We start from the raw sequence: 26,936 nt of genomic DNA, 5'->3' as shown, positions 1-26,936 counted from the left end.
CTCTTTTCCCCTTAACCTCTGGGTGGTTCAGGACTCAGGTGTAGATATGGATATTCAAGGTCTGTCCTCTTGTGTGGATCAACTCACTGCAAGGGTACAAAGCATTCAAGATTATGTAGTTCAGAATCCGATGTTAGAACCTAGAATTCCAATTCCTGATTTGTTTTCTGGGGATAGATCTAAGTTTCTGAATTTCAAAAATAATTGTAGACTGTTTCTTGCTTTGAAACCCCGCTCCTCTGGTGACCCCATTCAGCAAGTAAAAATTATTATTTCTTTGTTACGTGGCCACCCTCAAGACTGGGCATTCTCCCTTGCGCCAGGAGATCCTGCATTGCTTAATGTAGATGCGTTTTTTCTGGCGCTTGGATTGCTTTATGACGAACCGAATTCAGTGGATCAGGCAGAGAAAATCTTGCTGGCTTTGTGTCAGGGTCAGGATGAAACGGAGTTATATTGCCAGAAGTTTAGAAAATGGTCTGTGCTTACTCAATGGAATGAGTGTGCCCTGGCAGCAATTTTTAGAAAGGGTCTTTCTGAAGCCCTTAAGGATGTTATGGTGGGGTTCCCTACGCCTGCTGGTCTGAATGAATCAATGTCCTTGGCCATTCAAATTGATCGGCGTTTGCGCGAGCGCAAAGTTGTGCACCATTTGGCGGTGTCCTCTGAGCAGAGGCCTGAGCTTATGCAATGTGATAGGACTTTGACCAGAACTGAATGGCAAGAACACAGACGTCAGAATGGGCTGTGTTTTTACTGTGGTGACTCCACTCATGCTATCTCTGATTGATAAGCGCACTAAGCGGTTCGCTAGGTCTGTCACCATTGGTACTGTACAGCCTAAATTTCTTTTGTCTGTTACTCTGATTTGCTCTTTGTCGTCCTACTCTGTTATGGCATTCGTGGACTCAGGCGCTGCCCTGAATTTGATGGACTTGGAGTTTGCCAGGCGCTGTGGTTTTTCCTTGGAGCCTTTGCAGTATCCTATTCCATTAAGGGGAATTGATGCTACGCCTTTGGCCAAGAATAAACCTCAGTACTGGACTCAGTTGACCATGTGCATGGCTCCTGCACACCAGGAAGATATTTGCTTTTTGGTGTTGCATAATTTGCATGATGTGGTCGTGTTGGGTTTGCCATGGCTACAGGTTCATAATCCAGTATTGGATTGGAAATCAATGTCTGTGTCTAGTTGGGGTTGTCAAGGGGTACATGGCGATGTTCCGTTGATGTCAATTTCTTCTTCCACTCCTTCTGAGGTCCCTGAGTTTTTGTCGGATTACCGGGATGTATTTGATGAACCCAAATCCAGTGTCCTACCTCCTCATAGGGATTGTGATTGTGCTATTAATTTGATTCCTGGTAGTAAGTTTCCTAAGGGCCGACTTTTCAATTTATCCGTGCCAGAACACGCCGCTATGCGGAGTTATATAAAGGAATCCTTGGAGAAAGGGCATATTCGCCCGTCTTCGTCACCGTTGGGAGCAGGGTTCTTTTTTGTGGCCAAGAAGGATGGTTCTCTGAGACCTTGTATAGATTACCGCCTTCTTAATAAAATCACGGTCAAATTTCAGTACCCTTTGCCTCTGCTGTCTGATTTGTTTGCTCAGATTAAGGGGGCTAGTTGGTTCACCAAGATAGATCTTCGAGGGGCGTATAATCTTGTGCGTATTAAACAGGGCGATGAATGGAAAACAGCATTTAATACGCCCGAGGGCCATTTTGAGTATCTGGTGATGCCATTCGGGCTTTCTAATGCTCCATCTGTGTTTCAATCCTTTATGCATGACATCTTCCGAAAGTATCTGGATAGATTCATGATTGTATATTTGGATGATATTTTGGTCTTTTCGGATGATTGGGAGTCTCATGTGAAGCAGGTCAGAATGGTATTCCAGGTCCTTCGTGCTAATTCCTTGTTTGTGAAGGGGTCTAAGTGTCTCTTCGGAGTTCAGAAGGTTTCCTTTTTGGGCTTCATTTTTTCCCCTTCTACTATCGAGATGGATCCTGTTAAAATTCAGGCCATTTATGATTGGACTCAACCTACATCTGTGAAGAGCCTTCAGAAATTCCTGGGCTTTGCTAATTTTTACCGTCGCTTCATCGCTAATTTTTCTAGTGTGGTTAAACCTTTGACCGATTTGACAAAGAAAGGTGCTGATGTGGTGAATTGGTCCTCTGCGGCCGTTGAGGCTTTTCAGAAGCTGAAACGTCATTTTTCTTCGGCCCCTGTGCTGCGTCAGCCAGATGTTTTGCTCCCTTTTCAGGTCGAGGTGGATGCTTCTGAGATTGGAGCAGGGGCTGTTTTGTCTCAAAGAAGTTCTGATGGCTCTGTGATGAAGCCATGTGCTTTGTTTTCTAGAAAGTTTTCGCCTGCTGAGCGTAATTATGATGTTGGCAATCGGGAGTTGCTGGCTATGAAGTGGGCATTCGAGGAGTGGCAACATTGGCTTGAGGGAGCCAAGCACTGCGTGGTGGTCTTGACGGATCACAAGAATCTGACTTATCTCGAGTCTGCCAAGCGGTTGAATCCTAGACAGGCTCGATGGTCGCTGTTTTTCTCCCGTTTCGATTTTGTGGTCTCATACCTTCCAGGTTCTAAGAATGTGAAGGCTGATGCCCTTTCTAGGAGTTTTGTGCCTGATTCTCCGGGAGTCCCTGAGCCGGCTGGTATTCTCAAAGAGGGGGTAATTCTGTCTGCCATCTCCCCTGATTTGCGGCGGGTGCTGCAGGAGTTTCAGGCTGATAGACCTGACCGTTGTCCAGCGGAGAGACTGTTTGTCCCTGATAGATGGACTAGTAGAGTTATTTCTGAGGTTCATTGTTCGGTGTTGGCTGGTCATCCTGGGATTTTTGGTACCAGAGATTTGGTGGCTAGGTCCTTTTGGTGGCCTTCCTTGTCACGGGATGTGCGTTCTTTTGTGCAGTCCTGTGGGACTTGTGCTCGGGCCAAGCCCTGCTGTTCTCGTGCCAGTGGGTTACTTTTGCCCTTGCCGGTCCCAAAAAGGCCCTGGACGCATGTTTCCATGGATTTTATTTCAGATCTTCCTGTCTCTCAAAGGATGTCTGTCATCTGGGTGGTTTGTGATCGCTTTTCTAAGATGGTCCATTTGGTACCCTTGCCTAAATTACCTTCCTCCTCTGATTTGGTTCCACTATTTTTTCAGCATGTGGTTCGTTTGCATGGCATTCCGGAGAACATTGTGTCTGACAGAGGTTCCCAGTTTGTCTCTAGGTTTTGGCGGTCCTTTTGTGCTAAGATGGGCATTGATTTGTCTTTTTCTTCGGCTTTCCATCCTCAGACAAATGGCCAAACCGAATGAACCAATCAGACTTTGGAAACCTATCTGAGATGCTTTGTTTCTGCTGATCAGGATGATTGGGTGACCTTCTTGCCATTGGCTGAGTTCTCCCTTAATAATCGGGCTAGTTCGGCTACTTTGGTTTCGCCTTTTTTTTGCAATTCTGGTTTTCATCCTCGTTTTTCTTCGGGGCAGGTTGAGCCTTCTGACTGTCCTGGTGTGGATTCTGTGGTGGACAGGTTGCAGCAAATTTGGACTCACGTAGTGGACAATTTGACGTTGTCCCAGGAGAAGGCTCAACGTTTCGCTAACCGCCGTCGTTGTGTTGGTCCCCGACTTCGTGTTGGGGATTTGGTTTGGTTGTCTTCTCGTTATGTTCCTATGAAGGTTTCTTCTCCTAAGTTTAAACCTCGTTTCATTGGTCCTTATAAGATTTCTGAAATTCTCAATCCTGTGTCATTTCGTTTGGTCCTTCCAGCTTCTTTTGCCATCCATAATGTGTTCCATAGGTCGTTGTTGCGGAGATATGTGGTGCCTATGGTTCCCTCCGTTGATCCTCCTGCTCCGGTGTTGGTCGATGGGGAGTTGGAGTATGTGGTAGAGAAGATTTTGGATTCTCGTATTTCAAGACGGAAGCTTCAGTACCTGGTTAAGTGGAAGGGCTATGGTCAGGAGGATAATTCCTGGGTTGTTGCCTCCGATGTCCATGCTGCCGATTTAGTTCGTGCCTTTCATTTGGCTCATCCTGATCGGCCTGGGGGCCCTGGTGAGGGTTCGGTGACCCCTCCTCAAGGGGGGGTACTGTTGTGAATTCCGTTCTCGGACTCCCTCCTGTGGTCATGAATGGTACTTTGGTGAGGTCTGTCCTTGGACTCCCTCTGGTGGCTTTGAGTGGAACTGCTGGTCCTTGAGGTTGGCTTTCTCAGCTGCCCTCGTTTATTGCTATGCTGGCTTCCCTATTTAACTCCACTCAGATCGTTACTTCATGCCAGCTGTCAATGTCTCAGTATTGGTTCAGATCTCTCTTGGACTTCTCTGATGACCTGTCTACTCCAGCAGAAGCTAAGTCCCTGCGAGTTCATTTGTTGTTACTGCTGCCTGAATATATTTCTTAGTACTGCTAAATTCTAGTCCAGCTTACTATCATGATATTTCCTTGCTAGCTGGAAGATCTGGGGGTGCAGAGTTGCACCTCCACACCGTGAGTCGGTGTGGAGGTCTTTTTGTATACTCTGCGTGGTTTTTGTAGTTTTTTTGTGCTGACCGCATAGTTCCCTTTTCTATCCTCTGACTATTTAGTGAAGACTGGCCTCCTTTGCTGAAACCTGTTTCATTCCTGTGTTTGTGACCTTCCTCTTAACTCACAGTCAATATATGTGGGGGCTGCCTTTTCCTTTGGGGAATTTCTCTGAGGCAAGGTAAGGCTTCTATTTCTATCTTTAGGGGTAGTTAGCTCTTAGGCTGTGAAGAGGCGTCTAGGGAGAGTTAGGTACGCTCCATGGCTATTTTTAGTGTGTGTGATAGGAGTAGGGTTTGCGGTCAGCAGAGTTCCCACTTCTCCAGAGCTTGTCCCTATTTCTAGTTTAACCATCAGGTCATTCCGGGTGCTCCTAACCACCAGGTCCATAACAGAAGACATTATGGATAGCAAAAGAGGCCGGAAGCGCCAATCGAAAAGACACCGGATTAATAATCTCAGAAATCCTATAAGGACCAATAAACCGAGGCTTAAACTTAGGGGAAGAGACCTTCATAGGAACATGACGGGAAGACAACCAAACCAAATCCCCAACCCGAAGCCGGGAACCAACACACCGACGACGGTTAGCAAAACGTTGAGCCTCCTCCTGAGACAACACCAAATTGTCCACCACATGAGCCCAAATCTGCTGCAACCTGTCAACCACAGAATCCACACCAGGACAGTCAGAAGGATCAACCTGACCAGAAGAAAAACGATAATGAAAACCAAAATTACAAAAAAAGGCGAAACCAAAGTAGCCGTACTAGCCCGATTATTAAGGTCAAACTCGGCCAATGGCTAAAAGGCCACCCAATCATCCTGATCGGCAGACACAAAGCATCTCAAATAAGTCTCCAACGTCTGATTAGTTCGCTCGGTCTGGCCATTTGTCTGAGGATGAAATGCAGAAGAAAAAGACAAATCAATGCCCAGCCTAGCACAAAAGGCCCGCCAAAACCTAGAAACAAACTGGGAACCTCTGTCGGACACAATGTTCTCCGGAATACCATGCAAATGAACCACATGCTAAAAAAACAACGGAACCAACTCTGAAGAGGAAGGCAATTTAGGCAAAGGCACCAAATGAACCATCTTAGAAAACCGGTCACAAACAACCCAGATAACTGACATCCTCTGGGAAACCGGAAGATCAGAAATAAAATCCATAGAAATATGCGTCCAGGGCCTCTCAGGGACCGGCAATGGCAAAAGTAAGCCACTAGCACGGGAACAACAAGGCTTGGCCCGCGCACAAGTCCCACAGGACTGCACAAAAGAACGCACATCACGTGACAACGAAGGCCACCAAAAGGACCTACCAACCAAATCTCTGGTACCAAAAATACCAGGATGACCAGCCAACACAGAACAGTGAACCTCAGAAATCACTATACTAGTCCATCTGTCAGGAACAAACAATTTCCCCACAGGACAGCGATCAGGTCTATCAGCCTGAAATTCCTGAAGAACCCGCCGTAAATCAGGGGAAATGGCAGAAAGGACCACCCCTTCTTTCAGAATACCGACCGGTTCAAGGACCTCAGGAGAATCAGGCAAAAAACTCCTAGAAAGGGCATCAGCCTTAATATTCTTAGAACCCGGAAGATACGAAAACCACGAAATCAAAATGGGAAAAAAACAAGGACCATCGAGCCTGTCTAGGACTCAGCCATTTGGCAGACTCGAGGTAAATCAAATTCTTATGATCGGTCAGGACCACAATGCGGTGCTTAGCTCCCTCAAGCCAATGACGCCCACTTCATAGCCAACAACTCCCAATTGCCGACATCATAATTGCGTTCAGCAGGCGAAAACTTGTGGGAGAAGAAGGCACACGGTTTCATCAAAGAACCAACAGAATCCCTGAGACAAAACGGCCCCTGCCCCAATCTCAGAAGCATCAATCTCAACCTGAAACGGAAGAGAAACATCTGGTTGGCGCAACACCGGAGCAGAAGTAAATCGGCGTTTAAGCTCCTGAAAGGCAGAGACAGCCACAGAGGACCAATTCGCCACATCAGCGCCTTTTTTCGTCAAATCAGTCAAGGGTTTAACCACGCTGGAGAAGTTAGCAACGAACCGGCGATAAAAATTTGCAAAACCCAAAAATTTCTGAAGGCTCTTCACGGATGTGGGTTGAATCCAATCATGAATGGCCTGAACCTTAACCGGATCCATCTCCATAGATGAGGGAGAAAAAATAAAGCCCAAAAAAGAAACCTTCTGCACCCCAAAGAGACACTTAGACCCCTTCACAAACAAAGCATTGTCACGAAGGATCTGAAATACCATCCTGACCTGTTCCACATGAGACTTCCAATCATCGGAAAAAATCAAAATATCGTCCAAATATACAATCAAAAATTTATCAATATAAGTCCGGAAGATATCATGCACGAAGGATTGAAAAACAGATGGAGCATTAGTGAGCCCGAATGGCATCACAAGGTATTCAAAATGGCCTTCGGGCGTATTAAACGCAGTTTTCCATTCATCACCCTGCTTAATACGAACAAGATTATATGCCCCCCAAAGGTCAATCTTCGTAAACCAACTAGCCCCCTTAATCCTAGCAAACAAATCGGAAAGCAAAGGTAAAGGGTATTGAAACTTGACCGTGATCTTATTCAAGAGGCGATAATCAATACAAGGTCTCAAGGAGCCATCCTTCTTAGCAACAAAAAAAAACCTGCTCCCAACGGTGAAGAAGATGGCCGAATATGCCCTTTCTCCAAAGACTCCTTAACCTAACTCTGCATGGCGGTATGTTCAGGCACAGACAGGTTGAAAAGTCGGCCTTTAGGAAACTTACTGCCTGGAATCAAGTCAATCGCACAATCACAGTCCCTGTGCGGTGGAAGGGAACTGGACTTGGGCTCATCGAATACATCCTGAAAATCAGACAAAAACTCTGGAATTTCAGAAGAGGAAGAAGAGGAGATTGACATCAAAGGAACATCATTATGAACCCCCTGACAACCCCAACTAGTCACAGACATAGATTTCCAATCCAACACAGGATTATGTACCTGCAACCAAGGGAAACCCAGCACGATAACATCATGCAAATTATGCAACACCAGAAATCGACAATCTTCATGATGGGCTGGCGCCATGTGCATGGTCACCTGTGTCCAAAACTGGGGCTTATTTTTAGCCAAAGGTGTAGCATCAATCCCCCTTAAAGGAATAGGGTTCTGCAAAGGCTGCAAGGGAAAACCACAACGCCTGGCAAACTCAAAATCCATTAAGTTCAAGGCGGTGCCTGAATCCACAAACGCCATGACAGAAAATGATGACAATGAGCAGATCAAGGACACCGATAACAGAAATTTAGGTTGTACAGTACTGATAGTAAATGAACTAGAGATCCTTTTTGTCCGCTTAGGGCAGACTGAAATGACATGAGAAGCGTCGCCACAATAATAACACAACCTATTCTGACGTCTGAATCCTTGTCGTTCCGTTCTAGACAAAATCCTATCACACTGCATTGGCTCAGGACTTTGCTCTAAGGGCGACGCCACAGCGCGCACAGTTTGACGCTCCCGCAAGCGCCGATCAATCTGAATGGCCAGAGACATAGAATCACTCAGACCGGAAGGCGTGGGAAACCCCACCATAACATCTTTAATGGATTCAGAAAGACCCTTTCTGAAAATTGCCGCCAAAGCATCATCATTCCATTTAGTCAACACAGACCATTTTCTAAATTTCTGACAATACAATTCTGCCGCCTCTTGACCCTGAGACAGGGCCAACAAGGTTTTCTCCGCTTGATCCACAGAATTAGGTTCATCATATAATAATCCTAAAGCCTGAAAAAAGGAATCTACATTAAGCAAGGCCGGATTCCCAGATTCCAGGGAAAATGCCCAATCCTGTGGATCGCCACGCAGCAGGGAGATGACAATTTTAACCTGCTGAATGGAATCACCGAAGGATAGCGGTCTCAGAGCAAAAAACAGTTTACAATTGTTTTTAAAACCCCAAAATTTGGACCTACCACCAAAAAACAAATCAGGGGTAGGAATCTTCGGCTCTAAAGCAGGAGTCTGAACAATATAATCAGAAATACCCTGTACCCTAGCAGCAAGCTGGTCTACACGAGAAGCTAATTCCTGAACATCCATGCTGGCACAAGAATCCTCAGCCAGCCATAAATAAAGAGGGAAGAAAAGACAGAACAGACTGCAGAAAAAAAAAATGGCTCAACACCTTTCTTCCCTTCTTCTGAGATGCATTTAACTCATTATGGGCCAGTTGTACTGTTATGATCTGGTGACCTTGGAGCCGCATGAAAACTTTCTCTGGAGTCGGTGGAACCTGTACTGACCGCAAATCCTGAACTAACACCGCAACTAGAAGTAGCCGTAGGGTGTGCCTAACAAACCCTAGACACCTCGACACAGCCGGAGGACTAAATACCCCTATAGATGGAAATAGGAATGCTATCTTGCCTCAGAGCAGACCCCCAAAGGATAGGCAGCCCCCCACGAATAATGACTGTGAGTAGGAGAAGAATAGACACACGCAGGTAGAAAACAGGATTTAGCAAAAGATGCCACTCTAGCTAAATAGGAAAGGATAGGACAGATTACTAAACGGTCAGTATTAAAACCCTTCCAAAAATATCCACAACAGATAATACAAAAAGTTCTACAATCTAACTAAAGACATGGAATGTATATCTGCCACTCCAGAGAATCCAACAAGACTGAGAAAATACTGACACAATTTAAGCTGGACAAGAAAACACAAAGAATAGCACTGAATTGTGAAGCACACAGCATGTGTGCCACAGGAAAAAAAAAACAGACAATTATCTTTGCTGATTTGGCAGAAAGGCAGGAGGAACCAGGCAGAGGTCTTGCACCTCCCAACAACAATTGACAACTGGCAAGGACTAATGAATCCTGCACATCTAAATACCTCAGTCAGAACTGCAATCAGCAGACACACCTGACCAGGACTGCAACCCAGGGACAACTGCATTACCACCTACTACCACCGGAGGGAACCCAAAAGCAGAATTCACAACAGGTCTGCCTATGGGGGTTTGCCTTATTCTACAGGGTCTGCCTATGGGGGTCTGCATTATACTACAGGGTCTGCCTATGGGGGGTGCTGTCTTATACTACAGGATCTGCCTATGGGGGTACTATCTTATACTACAGTGTTTGCCTATAGGGGTGCTGCCTTATAGTACAGGGTCTGCCTATGGGGGTGCTGCCTTATAGTACAGGGTTTGCCAATGGGGTGCTGCCTTTTAGTACAGGGTCTGCCTATAGGGGTGCTGTCTTATACTACAGGGTCTTCCTATAGGGGTGCTGCTTTACACTACAGGGTCTGCCTGCGGGGTACTACCTTATACTACAAGGTCTGCCTATGGGGTGCTGCCTTATACTACAGAGTCTGCCTATGGGTGCTGCCTTGTGCTATAGAGTCTGCCTATGGGGGGTGCATTATACAATATAGAGTAGGCCTATGGGGAGTGCATTATACTATATTGAGGGCTATCTGGTGCATTATACTATATTGAGGACAATCTGGTGCATTATACTATGTGGAGGCTATCTAGAGGGGCATCACACAGTGTGGGGATTACAGTGTTGGAGCCATCAAACAGTTTGGAGGCTACTAAGGGGTCAGTATACTGTGTGGGTGGTACTATACAGTGAGGAGGCATCATGTTATGTATAAGAGAGCATCATATTGTGTATAGGGGAGCTGTACAGGGGGGAGACTTGGGACATTATTAAATGTAAAGTGGGCACTTATTGTTATAGGGGAACTCAAGTTACTGTGACTACCAAAGGGGCACACAGGGCATTATTACTTTCTAGGGGGCAAAACATGGGCACTTTTTTCTAGGGCACTTGCGCCCCGCATTACTATATTATAGAGGGGTGCTTTAGAATTTAGAGGGCACACAGAACCACACAGCAGGGGCAGTAATAAGGTCACATATAGCAGCAGCGGCTCAGTATTGGGATATCAGCAGGATGAGGAGTTTATGCAGGTTGGGAATAGATGGTGATGGGGCTGGAATATGTGTAAGTGAAATGTGTCTTTGTTGTATTCTCTGCAGCCGAGTCATTGCTGGAAGAAGTCGTCATGTCGGTCTGGGCCAGATGGAAAAGACGGGAAAAGTGATGACTCCATCATAAAGAACATCAGCGGTAAAACATTATCCGTTAGGGGCCCACTCAGAAGCTTCACCCCCCCCCCCCCTTAATCAGAACCCTTGCTACGCCTCTACTTCTCCCCAAGTAATAAACTCAAAAACAGGGTTGGCTGTCTAGTCCTCCACCTCTTTGACCTATAATGCCAAATCCATCTCATACTCCTCCTACACTTGGACCTCTGTCTCCTGGTTCAAGATTGTTTTTTTTATTCTATGTTATTCTAAGTCATTTCTCTAAAAAAAACAAAAAATGAAAAAATGCAAAAAAAACAATGATGGATTAATCTTCCTGGCCTCTACCGTCTACACTGCCATGTCCACCTTTTCCTCCACTTGGACCTACGCCTGCTGGTTGTAGATTGCTAGTTTTAGTTTGGTTAATTTTCCCTGCCACGTCTACTTCCTCCTCCACTTGGACCTGTTCAAGATTATTTTTTATTTCTGCTCTGCTTAGCGTAGGGACAGGATGCATCTGTAGTCAGGAACAATGTTGTGTTTTGTTTGTGCGTAGTTTTCAAAAAACACTCTCTTTGTGTACTGTGCACTTTTGTCTATGATAGTACTGTGCGTACCCAAAAGTTTTTCTAATCTGTAACTGTGTTGGTGGGAGTCATGTGTGTCAGAACAAATTTTCAACTCTTATGAACCCATGTCTGTCATAGTACTGTGCGTCCAAAAACAGTTTTCTACTCTTTTGCAGCCATGTCTCTGTGGTGAAAACAAATTTTACTACTGTTATGTACTTATGTCTGATAGTACTGTGCATGCAAACAAATTTTTCTACTCTTATCCATCCATGTCTTTGATAGTACCAAGGGTAAAAACAAATTTTTCTAATCTGCAATCGTGTTTGTGTGAGTACTTTACCTAAAACCACCTTAAAAAATGAAGAGAGCATCAAATAAAGGACATGAACGTGGTGGTCAAGTTCTTGTTTTTTGCCATCTTGTGTTTCTTGCTGTGCCATATCAATATCATCTGCTGGAAATGAGTGTTCATTCTGGTGACACAAATCTCTTACACAAGTCCATGCATTCATTAATAAATTCAAAACTTACCCAGTGATCCGTACTTCATTTTGAACTACACCCTCTCCCAGAACACGACTCCCATTCTGGGCCAAACCTTGTCTTCAGCACATCCCCTATTCTTGGTTGAACCTCCAATGGGCAGAGCACCTTTTCGTGCCCTTGAGCGGCATACACTCCCACGATGGGCTGGACATCTCAACCTCTGACTGCAGGTCGCCGCCATGCTTTGAACAATAATACTTTCAAAGTAAACACTTTGGGCCCTACGGGACCCTTGGCCAACAGCATTGGGGAGGCATCCCAAAGCAATGGGGCTGTGACTAACAGTAGCAAGCTTCATGGCGGACCACCAGCTCGATCCAGGAGCATATTAACAGCTTTTCATTGGTTGCTGCTGTAATATAGGCTACTGAAGCTGAAAATTTGGAGCACAGTAGGGCCTAATACTGCGGTGTGAAGCGTCTCCCCTGGCGTCTGCATTCTGAGAAGCTGCAGCGCTCCAGCTCCCAGTATTCAATTGTACTCACATTTTACAGACGCAAGTAAAATTGAAGCTCTGACTGCCAGGTCAGCGCGACACTAGCAGCATGATCATGTCATGTGATCATGCTGCTGACGTCACTCGCCAGCGCCCAGAGGCACAGACTGGTGGTAAGTGCTCATCATTAGTGGAGCTGAAGTCACCCAAGATTGGGGGAAGCTATTTACTGTCTGTGGGGGTATTTGCTGTGTGGGGGCTATTACTGTGTGGGGAATATTGCTGTGTGTGTGGGGGGGTATTGCTGTGTGAGGGGTATTGCTGTATGGGGGATATTGCTTTGTGCGGGGGTGTTTGCTGTGTGTGTTTATTTACTTGTGTGGGGGGAATTACTGTGTGCGTAATTACTGTGTGACTGAATTTACTGTATGTGTAGGGGTATTTACTGTGTGGTGGGGTATTACTGTGTGGGGGTATTACTGTGTGTGTATTTACTGTGTGGAGATTATTACTGTGTGTATATTTACTGTGGGGTGTATTACTGTGGTAGTATTACTGTGTGTGTTTGTGGGGGTATTACTGTGTGTGGGGGTATTACTTTGTGTGTATTTACTGTGTGGGGGGTATTGCTGTGTGGGGGGTATTGCTGTGTGGGGGGGTATTACTGTGGGGAGGTATTACTGTGTGTGTATTTACTGTGGGGGGTAATACTTTGTGTGCTTGCGAAGGTATTACTGCATGGGGTATTACTGTGTGTGTATTTACTGTGTAGGGGGTATTGCTGTGTGTGGGGAGGTATTGCTGTGGGGGGATATTGCTTTGTGCTGGGAATATTGTTGTGTGTGTTTTCTGTGTGTTTATTTACTGTGTGTGGGGGGAATGACTGTGTATGTAATTATTGCTTGTCTGTATTTACTGTATGTGTAGCGGTATTTACTGTGTGGTGGGAGGTATTACTGTATGTGGGGGGTATTACTGTAATTGGCCTGGGGAAGATTTACTTTGATGGGGGAATTTAGTGTAACAGGCCTGTGGGAGACTTATTGTGATGGGGGTATTTATTGTAAGGTACCTGGGGGACATTTACTGTGATGGGGGTATTTAGTGTAACAGGGCTGGAGGACATTTAGTGTGGCGATGATTTGAGGGCACAAGTTTGGGGAGCAAAGAAGGGACATGTGCAGAAACAATATGGGTAGCCGGTGAAATTTGAAGACACAATTTGAGGAAGAAGGGGTGAGATGAGGGGCATGTAAGGGTGCGGACACAATATGAGGAATGGGGGTATGTATGCGGACACAGTTTTATTAGGGAGCATTGTAATGATACTGCTCTATTTAAGGGCATTGTGTGAGGATGTGCTGGAGAAGACTGGAGAATATGGAATTCTGCAGAGACGAGTTGTGGGTGAGAAAACACATCATGGGTTCTGGAAAAGATGAAGAAAAGAAACCAAACAACTCCAAAGGCAACATGATCTATCAGGTGCCTGGATGTAAATGTATTTTTGTGATGCTGACTAATTCTCATATTTTAATTTGTTAGGAGGATTAAAGGGGTTGTCCAAGTTTCTGATGAGTCTGCAGTCATTCCATGTGACTGCAGACTTCTGAATTCTCACAGTGCGCACTGCATGCTGTCAGGATTCTCTCATGCTGGCGATTTGAATACATACAGTCAAGTGCCGACTAGACATGTGTGGTCTCACTCAATGAAAATGAATTGAGCTAGACTGAACACGTCTAGTTGGAATGTTGCCAGAAGTATACAAGTCTCATATCTGTGTAAGGTAGAATCCTAAAAGTGTACAGTGCATGTGCTGTGAGAAATCAGAAGCTGCAGTCACTTATAATGACTGAAGACTTTCATCTCCAACCTGGACGCACCCTTTATTAATAAAATGAAGCCCTGCAGCCAATCCTAACAGCTTGTAGTATACTCACTGTCAGGATTCAGCTGTTCAAGTTCCAACAGTCATCACATGGCCACGTCACTCATGCGATTTTCATATTTAACGTTCACGTGACAACTATCTTCTCTTCCTGCTTCTGTTTTTCAATGAACATTGAAGAGCAACTCGTCGGCACATGACTAAATGTACACATCCCATATGTGCTGGGGTGGTGCCAAATCTGTTCTTGCCCCTGTGCCAGAAAAAATAGATACACCTCTGACTCTGCCCATGGTAATATTGTTGGCAAAATCTGGGTCCTCTTTTAATCATGGCCCAAATTCCGACAAACAAGAAAATGGAAATGGAGTACAATTCCATTTTCCATAGCTGAAGTATTCAGGCTTGGTTGCTTTGGACCATAATTTTTTCAAGGTGAACACAGTTTGGGCCCTCAAGACCCTTAGAAACCAGCATCAGGGAGGTGTCCCATGTCAGAGGGGCTGAGACTTCCAATACCAAGCCTCGTGGCAGACTGCCACCTTTATCCAGAGTAGAAGTATGATTTTTTTTATTGCAGCTGTTCTACTGTAAGCTTCTGTAAATGTTTGGCTCTGTGGGGAATCTGTGAAAATGTGACTCTAGTCACTACTCATGAACAGTCCATGAGGCAGAGAAGTCAGACATTCTGGGATCAGTACCAGGAGAGCACATAAAATATCAACGGGAAAGACAAAGTAATAAGTCAGGTCACGGTTTGGGGTCAAAATACTAAGAGACAGCAGCTCAAGCAGAAGGAACAAGACAAAGGGAGAGTCAGAACATGGTCCAAAGGGACAGGCAGTGGTAGATCAAAACTCAGCATAGCAGAAAGAGGCAAGCACTCACCAGGAAGCATAAACTATGTCTGGCAGGGATCAGAGGCAGAATCTCAGTTAAGTAGCTGGACAATCTCCAGAACAGAGAACATATGGAGAAAGTCCTGCAACCCCCAGTCACAGATTGGACAGCCAAGCCGTCAATTAAAAGTGACAACTCAGCATTATCCAGATTCTGTAGGGAAGCAAAACAGTTACTCCCTGAGAGAAGGAATCGTGACAAAAAGCAGCTTCTGTGTGTAAAATTGTTAATAATATTCTGTGGGGGCACTCTGCCCTATGCTCTGTGTGTAATATTTTTAACTGGACTGCAGGTAGTAAGCCTCATGGCAAACCAACAGCTCGATCCAAAATCATACTTCCTGCTTTTCATCTGCGGCAGTTGTAATGTACGCTACTGGAGCTCAGATTTTTGAGCTGTGGGGAAATGTGAAAACATGCTCTGTGGGTGAAATTTGTTATCAGCTTCTGTAGAGGTACTGTTCCCAAAAGCCTCTGTGTACTCTTCAGCCATGTCTGTATGAGTAGTGGGCATAAAAAAATAATTTCACTTTACCTTTGTGGCGTGGCCTAATGCTCATTAAGGAATTTAACTACTCATTCCTGTTACAAAGCCTCTAAATTGTAATGGATGCCTATTTTTGTATTTCTACATTACCTGCTGGCTAAGTTGAAAAGTGGTTAATTTGCTTGACTGCTGCCCTCCTAGGATGTGGTACCCATTTATCAGTGTACCCCTTGGTTATAGAACCCTACTTCTCTGTTACCGTGTGTACTCTGCAACCCCGCCTGTGGGAGTACTGTGGTAAAGCCTCTGTGTGTACTCTGCAACACCCACCTGAGAGGGTACTGTGCCTCATGTTCAGGGGCTGAAATTTTCAATCAGCTTCTCTGGGGTAAATGTGAAAACGTGCTCTGTGTGTGAAATTTTTAACTGAACTGCCAGTAGCAAGCCTCGTGGCGGACTGCCAGCTTGCTCCAAGATCATACTAACAGCTTTTCATCCTTGGCATTTGTAATGCCTGCTACTGGATCAGACATTTTGGAGCTGTGGGGGTATTCTGCCACATGCTCTGTGGGGGAAATTTGTAAACTGTGGTGGTACTGTGAGTAAAATTTTTAACTGGACTGGCAGCAGCAAGCCTCAGTTTCTGTGAGGGCACCGTTACACTTTTATGTTATTCATTTGCTTCCTATTTTACCTGTCACAACCCACAAGGGTCGGAGCAGCAGGCAGCACAACAAACACCAACAACGGGATGGCAAAAAGTGAGAGGAAGGCCCTAACAGATGGGAATGAGGGATGAGGCATCTCCTAACACAGCCTGTGCCTATCCCTAAGCTCCCCTTACGCCCTATACGGGTCCTTCCCCCTGCCACTGTCACATGCCTAATCCCTAGCTGTCACCTCACTAAACCCTGGCTAGTGCACTGGCCAGAAAGGACGCTAGCCTCACCACTGCAGATGATTTAAACACAAGGGGTAGTGACAAGCACGAGACAGACAAGGAAAGAGAACAACCAAAACTTAGCTCCAGGCTCCGCTGCAAAGCACCACAGCAGAGGACATGGAACCAGGACCTCCAAATCCACCAAAGCAGCTGATACCCTGCTGGCACCAGAGAGCTGCCAACTCCTAAGCTGGTCTTCAGCGACAAACTCTATTACTAACAGTCAGCTGATGCATCATGTGACTATATAACAGATGGTAGGAGTGGTCACCACCCACGTCAGCTGGCACGAAAGCAAAAAAACAACATTCAAATTAAAGCAGAGCCAGAGCTGTCACAAATCCAAAAATGAATTGTGACATTACCATTGCTTTACCATTTTTTTGCATGACAATTGTCCTGCTCTTACCCCCATTTGTCTTCATTTTACAGACCTCTAACCCTTGCTACAACCATTTTATAGCCATTTTACAGCGCTGAAATTCAGGTTCCAATTGAATTTTTGGGGGTTTGGGGTTCGGGGTCAAGTTCAGGTCCCAAACTGGACTTTTTAAAAAGAGCGGTTGAACCCGAACATCCATGGGCCCTCTCATCCCTAAATATGCTAATACTATGCACTAATGTTGTATTTTAATTATAGATCAAGCCTGGTGATTATGTCCAACTCCATAGAGCACTGCAATGAAGAAACATTTAGTAAATCACTTTGGACAAACAGGTGCTATTCTTCTATCCCGGCACGTGACGCCATTTCTTAACTCAGCAAATAAACAATAAGAGTCATTCTCCTTTTCAGACCTCTCATTGACCACCCAGCAGGGAGAAACTGGAAAAGGTTTTTTTTTCTTTCTTAAGACAGTGAGAACACAGCATTGAAAGCTTGTATACAATGCAGGTGTGCTCCTTGACTGCAAATGTTTCATCTGAGCTTGCCGAGCTATTAATTTTCTGCATTGTTGTAGCGTGTTACCTATTCACAGCCTAAAACCGTTGAAACTAACTCAGCCATCTACTATAGAACTGCACGTGGCTTAGTCTTGCCAAAATCAACAACGTGCTGGCACACAAAGACCTGAAATGTAGATCAAAAGCAGAGAAAAAATACCGTACGTTAACAGAACAATGTTTTTAGAATTTCTAATTGTTTTACACTTTCTAAACTTAATTATATGTATTATTTTACGTGCTTTATAATTCAGTTTGTATGAAGATGTAATACTTTATGGTCTAAAAAAAAACCCTCAATACTTTCATTAAAAAAATGTATAAAAGGCGGCTTAATTTCCTTTCAATGAAATTCCAATTAGACGAAGGAGGTTGGATTTAAATATACTGTATAATATATGATGAGATGGGTTTAAGGCCTTACTTAACTACAAAACTGCAGCTGTGCTCTTATCTGGTTAGAGGAAAAGGGATGAACAACAATAGAAGCTAAGAAGCCCAACTTGATGCATGGGAAAGCCATTGGTCGACCATTGTAGCTGTCCTTCTGCTGAGCAAATAGTTCAAACTGTTCATTCCCATCTTCCATTCTCTCCCCGGAACATTGTTTGTGTCCTTGCATTTCATTCTGCAAGGAAGATTGCTCCCTGGGCCTATAAGCAAACAGTCCAGAAAAGAGCCGACTATCCTGTTCTTTTCCCTGGAGATCTAGCATTTTTATTTCAGCTGCAAGCTGTCAAAGAACTGGAGAGTTTATGTCATTGGCATGAATTAATTGTGCTAAGCTGGGGCATGCGATATGTGTCACCAAATGTCCAGAAAAATAATTGTCAATAATGTTTCCTTTAGTATTTACCTCCAATCTGTTCATTTGCCGAGTGCAGCGCTTTAATAGTGCAGCCATGTATTATTCTCTGCCAATTTCAATGAACATTGCTTATGACAAATTAACCAGCTTGGCAGCAATATAGCTGGCTACAAGGAGCCAAGTATATAAAAGGGAGATTCAGCACACCGAATAACATGTCATGGAGAACGGCAGTAGATCGGGCACATAGTGCAAGTAGAAATCGAGGCTCATTGTTTATTCTTACCCAAGCATTTCTTCGTTTAAAGGCAAGAGAATAAGTTGTCTTTGGTGATTTTAGCGTTAGTAAATATTGTTTATTATAAAAGGTTATTCCCAAAAAAATCAAGGAAAGGGTATGAACTGCTGATAGTTCAAGGGTCTAACCCGGAAATTAATCATCACTATAAACAGCATAAAGAGAAAAAAAAGTTAAATGCAAAAATTACAGGTGTTCAGTCACCTTACCTCCCTGAAAAAAATGCAATAAAAAGCCATCCGACCGTCACATGTATCCCAAAATGGTAGCAATAAAAGCATTGGCCTACTAAGCAAAAAACGAGCCCACATACAGCTCTGTTACATTCCTTTGAGTGTTGCTGCCTGCCCATGATGATTGGTCAGCATCGTACAGGGAGAAAAAGTACACGCCCCCTGTGAAAACTGTAATAACACACACTTGGACTTCAAAAAAAGTTAACTCATTAAGTGCCAAATACTTTTATTGCTAATATCTCTGCAATAGTGAGGCAAAATTAAAACAAAGAAAGAAAAGAAAGAGAAAGATAGAAACATTTGATTTCACCCAGCAGCCACTATTGCATCATGTGTCCAGTTCAACATGAAGAATTTGGTGAAAAGTCCTCTTTAACAAGAATCTGAACCTCTAGCACTCAGCCAGTTAGATTCTGCTGTATACTAACAATTTGCATACTTTTCTCCATAGAGTAAGACTCCATACTCAGCTGGTCTCTTTAAGGAGGACACATTGCAATCACTGCAAATAAAAAAAGTTGCCCCTTGATACTTTGTCAAACTGTAACATTGAATATATTGAAGCAAACCTGTATCCCATTTTAAAAATAATTCTCTCAAAATCATATAGATAATTATTGGGAAGTTCGGGAAATCAGTTTAATGCATACTTGTCCACGTTCATGTACCCGTAGATTGGCAGAACGACATTTGTCATGTGAAGGTATAGAAGCTCAGAACGTACAGCATAGGGATAGAAAAAGGGAGTGGTAGTCTCAGTCTGAATAATAATCCAAAGATTCAAATGGTACTGTATGGATGGAAGGGCTGTAGCTGTATCATCACTCACTGTGACTGAATTGATTGATCTGAGCTCTACTGCAGCAACAGCACCTTAATAACAGACTTTTCTTATTCTTCACTCACTGCAAGTGAGTAGTAGTTAGTTACTGTAGTAACCTGTTCAGTGCTATTTTTGCAAATAAAACAAACACCTTAAAGCACCACTTCAACATTTTTTTGTTTTTGCAGCACTGGAGTGGTGCTACTAATCTAAGTTCCCTCTCCATAGTCTTATACTTCCCAGCCGCCATCTTCAGCTGTTCCCATCACAGCTCCTGTCGGCCTCCTGCAGCTTGTGGCCTGAAGATCGCTCCTGTGGAGCTGAATTAGAGCCAGAACAAGGCCATAACAAGGTTCTCATAGACTGACATTGAGAGCTTGTGACTGTTACCTCTGACTTCCGGTCAGTCAGAAGTTGCAGTCGCAAGAGGGCTGCACAGTACCAGAGCAGTGACCGGAAGAGTTGAAGAATGCAGGTAGTGAGTATAATACTAGGGTCAGGGAACTTGGATAAGTAGCACCGCCATTTGAAAAAAACATTGGAGTGGTGCTTTATACCAAGGTTGTGTCATGGAAAGTGTGTTTCAGGCACTGAAAAATGGGAAGTCATTTTTTTATACTCCTAAAGAAGAATCTTCATAATTCTGAAATTTAAGCACATCAATCTGCCTAACAAAGGGGTCATGTTGTAAAAAAAAATTTTGCACACTTCGTTGGTTTAATAATCCAATATTAGACCTGTACACGCCAACCAAATACAACTGTTGGTTACCACTGGTTATAATCCATTTTTCCTTAACCAGATAGGTTGAGGTCACATTAATAGGCTGTGTTTTCATTTCAGAACTTAAGACGGGTTCTATACACACCTAAGAAACCTCTGAATGCCATACAAACATTATCCAGGCAAACATAGACTTTTCAATAAACTTAAGGTACCTTCACACGAAGCGACGCTGCAGCGATAGCGACAACGATGCCGATCGCTGCAGCGTCGCTGTTTGGTCGCTGGAGAGCTGTCACACAGACCGCTCTCCAGCGACCAACGATGCCGAGGTCCCCGGGTAACCAGGGTAAACATCGGGTTGCTAAGCGCAGGGCCGCGCTCAGTAACCCGATGTTTACCCTGGTTACCAGCGTAAAAGTAAAAATAACAAACAGTACATGCTCACCTGCGCGTCCCCCGGCGTCCGCTTCCTGTACTGTGTGAGCGCCGGCCCTAACAGCAGAGCGGTGACGTCACCGCTGTGCTTTTACTTTCACTTTAGGGCCGGCGCTCAGTCAGAGCAGGAAGCGGACGGCAGGGGACGCGCAGGTGAGTATGTACTGTTTGTTATTTTTACTTTTACGCTGGTAACCAGGGTAAACATCGGGTTACTAAGCGCGGCCCTGCGCTTAGTAACCCGATATTTACCCTGGTTACCAGCATAAAACATCGCTGGTATCGTTGCTTTTGGTGTCAAACCTGACGATACACGCCGGTCTGACGACCAAATAAAGTTCTGAACTTTATTCAACGACCAGCGATATCACAGCAGGATCCTGATCGCTGCTGCGTGTCAAACTAAACGATATCGCTATCCAGGATGCTGCAACGTCACGGATCGTTGTCGTTCTCGTTGTAAAGTCGTTTCGTGTGAAGGTACCTTTACTTGCTGCAAATCTAATTTTTGGGGAAAATTCAGCTGAGCCAGCAAATTTGATTGTCACAAGATCCGCTCATCTCTACTGTCTGAATTTAAAGAAATAAAAATTAAAGGTTCAAATGAACAAATGAAGTGGTTTTTATTTGCGTTAATTAAAAAAATAAAAATAAAGCCAGGAAAATTGGACACTAAGAGGAACAATGACTAGCCCAGAAAAAGCCAATGGCTATAATCACTAAGGTCATTCATTATACAATGCAATAAATAATCCAGTTAAAGATAATAATAGTATTCATTGTATAGAGCTATACAGACATATCCTAATAATTATATTATTACAATTATGCACATGAGATAATATGTCGCTTGAGATATTTCAATTCAAAAGGAATGAGCCATCAGAAAAAAAAAAAAAAAAGTAAAGTAAAAAGTTGCAATTTTTACTCTGTCAACTGTCGATATTCTACAATCATACCTCCTGTTGTTTCAGGAAATCCACATGTATCTTATACATTGAAGCCTAGGTAAAAATTGATAAAATACACTGGCGCTATAACTAAAGGTAAGGACCCCACAAGTGCTGCCGGTATATCAGACAGATACTGCGCCCAATCCGTCAATAAAAACAAGGACCAATTAAATAATAAGAAATACTGCGCTACAAGTGCCTAGGACTACTCACCAACTAAAACAGGTAGGAATATAGGGAGTTCAGTGTCTCCCTTCCCTCACTCCCTATATGGTAATTATTAAGCTGGCATGCAGATTAACATTGTGTAGTAGGTGGTGTTTGTAACCTTCATGTATGGGATGGTTCTTTATGACCTTCTAGGACCACGGATTTGTTTTAGTTGGTGAGTAGTCCTAGGCACTTGTAGCGCGGTATTTCTTATTATTTATATATTGAAGCATTTAATGAGCATGTGTAAAGGTCATTGTGAAGGGAGGAGGATTAAGGTCAGCCATGCCATCACCTATTGTGAATGGTGGACCTTGTGTTATAAACTGTCTGTAGTGGTGTTTAGCTTTCTTCATGTCACCAGTAGTAATTTCTGTTTTGGGATCTGTTTTCGATCCACTACAGTACCCATGAGAGGAATGGGAATGGAACTATAATAAAATGTCATCCATTTGCCTTCTTTCCAGCGACTATTTGCTTTAGTTGGTTCAAAAAGCATAGCCCTCGGTTCTGTAAAGTGAACCTGACAGGTGATACAGCCACTGGCTATACAGTCACAGCAATGTATGTTTATCTCTGAAAGTTTGCAGCATTTCAGTAAAAAAAAACTTTTAATAGAGGCGGGGGACCAAGCCGCACTGTTCGATAGTCATGCAGTCAGGTCCCAGTTTACAGCGCAACTCGGTTCCCTGCGGCTATTAAAAGTATCTTTTTCCAGAGACAAACAACATACGTGGCTGGGATACTACAGCCAATGGTTGATACTTGTGGCTGATACATGCTGCCCACCTTTATGGCAGCATGTATCAACTGACAGGTTCCCTTTAAAGCAATTTTGCCAGAATTCTGAACTAAATTGCTTAGAAAAGTCACAAAATGTTGGTGCCAGTTTCACCAGGTCTGCCAAAAAAGGTGACCTGGAGAGGGACAAGGGCACAGTGAGAGCATGATGCCACAGCTGACTAACTCATGGTAAGCTATAGTGTATGGTACTTTTTGCCATGAATCTTCCTCCAGTCCCTGGTGAAGCACTCAAAGGTGCACAGAGGTGCACACTACTCATCAGACACTACTGATTCATTAAGGCGTGCATATTCATTAATCAGTAACATCTATCTCCATGTACCCTCATCAAGACTGGTATTTTCCCAAAGGTCTTGGTGAGGAGACTTTTTGGAGACAGAAGCTCCTGATTTATGAACAGGTGCACGCCTCTTAATGAATCAGGTGTATGTGATGAGTTGCATGAGCTATATCTGTCTTTGTCATCCTGCCTTTGATAAAACTGAAACGTCTGAAAACTATTCCAAGAAGGACTAACTATGTTAGTCTGAAAAAGCCCCTGTGATCAGTTTGAAAATTACAAGAGATTACTAATTTTGTTTAGTTTTGTTTAGTTTTTTAATACAAATTGTAATATATAAAAAACACTAATAAACATTTTTTTAAAAAACAACATTAAATCAGGTTTTAGTGTTAAATCAATTTTGGGATGCTACATTCCCTTTTATTGAAATCATCTAACATTGCTTTTCTTTTTTCCATAGACTTCTGAAAGTGTGGATACTGGAGTGGATTTTCTGAGAGCACCAGTGGATTTCCATTTAGTGGTGGCGGCATTTTCTTTTAAGTCTTGTTTTTTGAAGGAGCTTTATTTCCCTCTTAGGGCTACCCAAGAAACGTTCTCTTGTTTTGGTAAGCAAATTGAAGAAAATATTAGAGACCTGAAAGACCAAACATGTTATTTTCTACACATTGAGAGAATGCAGGTGTCCTTCAACAGGAAACATATGAATTGGATTGACTGTCTGCTATCTGCAGTAAAAGGGATAAGTCAAAAGAACAGAATCTACTGTAGATTTTACAAAGTCATATGGTACTAGAAAAAAATCTTAACTCGATCGAGGAGACTAAGTTTGAAAACTTTAAGGGCACATTAAAGTAAAGTTAAAAAAACAACTAACTTTATTAAGACCGGTCAGTCATCTAATGTGTATGAAGTCCATCCTTCCTGGAGATAGGCTAGTGCCAGACATTTCAGATGACACCTCAGGAAAGCTGCACACTTGGCTAAGCCTGGCTGAGTAAGGGGAAATATAAGTTTGGTCCACAGCTATTGTAGGTATATAGTCACCTTAAGACAAACTGACTGTTAAGGTTCCCAAGCACCTTAGATAGCTTTCAGCATATTTGGCCAACATCCATCTCTCCTTACTCCTACATGCACAAATGTATGGGAGAAGCACAGCACAGTGTTCACATGCTATCAATATGGTGAGGGAAGAAAGTTGCTACCAGACACTTCTAGTAGCAGCTTATCACCCAGGAAAACAAAAGGACTGGACTTTGTCATTCTACATGCCCAATATTTCTCTGCTATACACAACAGGTGGTCTGACAATTCGGTTGAGAACATAGAGTTAGGTGATTTTTCTGTAATATGTATTGAGGTCTTTAAGGATTTTCTTAATGACTGCAAGGTGCCAGAGAATGGTAGCCATGGTCGAGCTGCTGCTCCTCAGCGCCCTGGCACTTTACAGGAAAGTCGTGTTCCAGTACTAATGTAGGGTGCATTACACGCACTTGCAGGTCGCAGGCCTCCACTTTCTTCTGGTCTCCATCTTCAGTAACAGCCGCACAGATATCAGGGGACACCCAGTTCATTTTAACATTCAAATGTTTACTGGACAGTTCAAAAACATCAGATTGTAACACGCAGTATCGACCACAGTACCCTGCGGTTCTTGTTTCATTAATACAGTTCATTTTCAGCTTCACTTTCAGTTCCACCTGGACCATCCCTACATTAACTGGTTCCTTCAGCCTCAGGGATTTCCCGTCCGGCACCTTAGCATTGTCGAGATCCACTACCTTTCCCACACGCGGTTCCACATCCATTTTCCTCTGTACAGAAGGGGTTAAGGTACTATCCATAGCACCTGTTTCGAGCCTTAGGCTATGGATGTTGCAGGAATGTCCGCAGGGAGTCTTGTTAGATCTCATACCACCCAACTCCAAATGTATTCCTCTAGCTGTCAGACTACTGCTCCTTGGACTTGACCTTGTCACTGTCACCAGCAAACTCTCTCACTAACTCAAACAGGAAGTGGCTGCCTTTTTACTTGCCCCATTCCCTTTCCAATCTGGGCTAGCCCAAACATTAACTGTATCTTGCCCTAATGTTGCCACAGTAACTATCTATCTTTAACCTAAGAACTAAACCATTTCCTATCCTGTGCTTACCCTATACTGGTGCTCGAGTGTATCTTACTCACACTAGGCATTACCTTTATAGTATCTCTACAGCAGCACCATTACCTAAAACACTATGATTATTACACATTACATTCATAAAACCACATAACATAGTTCACACTTCATATATCATAATGCATGTTCAACAATGCAAGACATTATTCACTATATGTGACTGTTTTCTTTGGGGGGCAAGAACACAACAGTCACTGTCCACACCCATACATGAAAACACTACATAAAAAGCAATATATCCAGTGTTGAAACAAGAGAAAGATAAAATAATTTGCTGCCACTTAACCTATGCCATTCCCAATCTCACCCATAGTGGTACTTAATCCCTATAAACATGGAGTACTGTGTCCAGTTTTGGGCATCAGTGCTCAGGAAGGATATAATGGAACTAGAGCGAGTACAAAGGAGGGCAACAAAATTAATAAAGTGGATGGGGGAACTACAATACCAAGAGAGATTAGCAAAATTAGGATTATTTAGTCTAGAAAAAAGATGACTGAGGGGCGATCTAATAACCATGTGTAAGTATATAAGTGGACAATACAAATATCTCTCCGAGGATCTGTTTATACCAAGGAAGGTGACGTCACAAGGGGGCATTCTCTGCAACTGGAGGAGAGAAGGTTTTTCCACCAACATAGAAGAGGATTCTTTAATGTTAGGGCAGTGAGAATCTGGAATTCCTTGCCTGAGGAGGTGGTGATGATGAAATCAGTTGAGGGGTTCAAGAGGGGCCTGGATGTCTTTCTGGAGCGTAACAATATTGTATCTTACAGTTATTAGGTTCTTTAGAAGGACGTAGATCTGGGGATTTATTCTGACGGAATATCGGCTGAACTGGATGGACAAATGTCTTTTTTCGGCATAGCTAACTATGTTACTATGTTACTAACTATATCCAAACCTTCAAAATCAAGCTAATTGCTGTCACTATGCTACTATATGAGCATCTTCTACCATCATCTACTGTCTTCTTACCTCTTGGCTTATATATTCTAACTTCTCGTGGGCAGGACCTTCTCTCCTTCTGTAGCAGTTTGACTCCGGTAACCAAATGTTATTCTTATTGGCTCATTTAAGACAGGTATTTGATATGTACAGCGCCCTGTTAGTAATGGTTCTTTAAAACAAATATTAGTAGTAGTAAAAGTAGTAATAATAATAATAGTAATAATGATATATGCATTTAGCTAAAATTGGCAGCATATAATCAATGGTTTATTTTGCATTGGTTCCACATCATAAATGTAATCCAACCTGTATAACCTTTGATCATCCGTAGCTTTCACATTTCAAAATGCAATGGATCCAGATTGACTTTTAAATCCTGAGCCTATGTATGTGAGTTCCACAATTATTTCAGGACACAGAAGAGATTATTTTTATCTGTTTTTCTGCATGGAAGTTTTTCTTTCTTTTAAAATAGCATGTTCAAAACCTTCACAAGTTCAGCAAATAATAATCCAATTTATATACCGGTAAAAGCCCAAGATCGTGAGAGCCATTGTGTAAATTTTCCACTCGACTTTTCATTATCTACCTGAAGAAAATCAATCTATATGTATGGGATCACCATGCAATTCATGAGATAAATGTTAACTGCAATGCGCTTTGCATATCCTACAGATAAATGTCTCAATATGATTCTGTACCTGATTCTTTTCTGTTTTGTTAGATTAATTTAAGGACAGGTAATTTTTCCAGCTGGGAGGGTGAGCCTGTGTGTAGAGTGTTTGTCTATTTGTTTGCAATATCGACCCTGTAAAATTGT

Source organism: Ranitomeya variabilis, chromosome 2 (assembly GCF_051348905.1).
Source record: "Ranitomeya variabilis isolate aRanVar5 chromosome 2, aRanVar5.hap1, whole genome shotgun sequence".
Lineage (NCBI taxonomy): Eukaryota > Metazoa > Chordata > Amphibia > Anura > Dendrobatidae > Ranitomeya > Ranitomeya variabilis.
Note: the sequence above shows the minus strand (reverse complement) of the source record.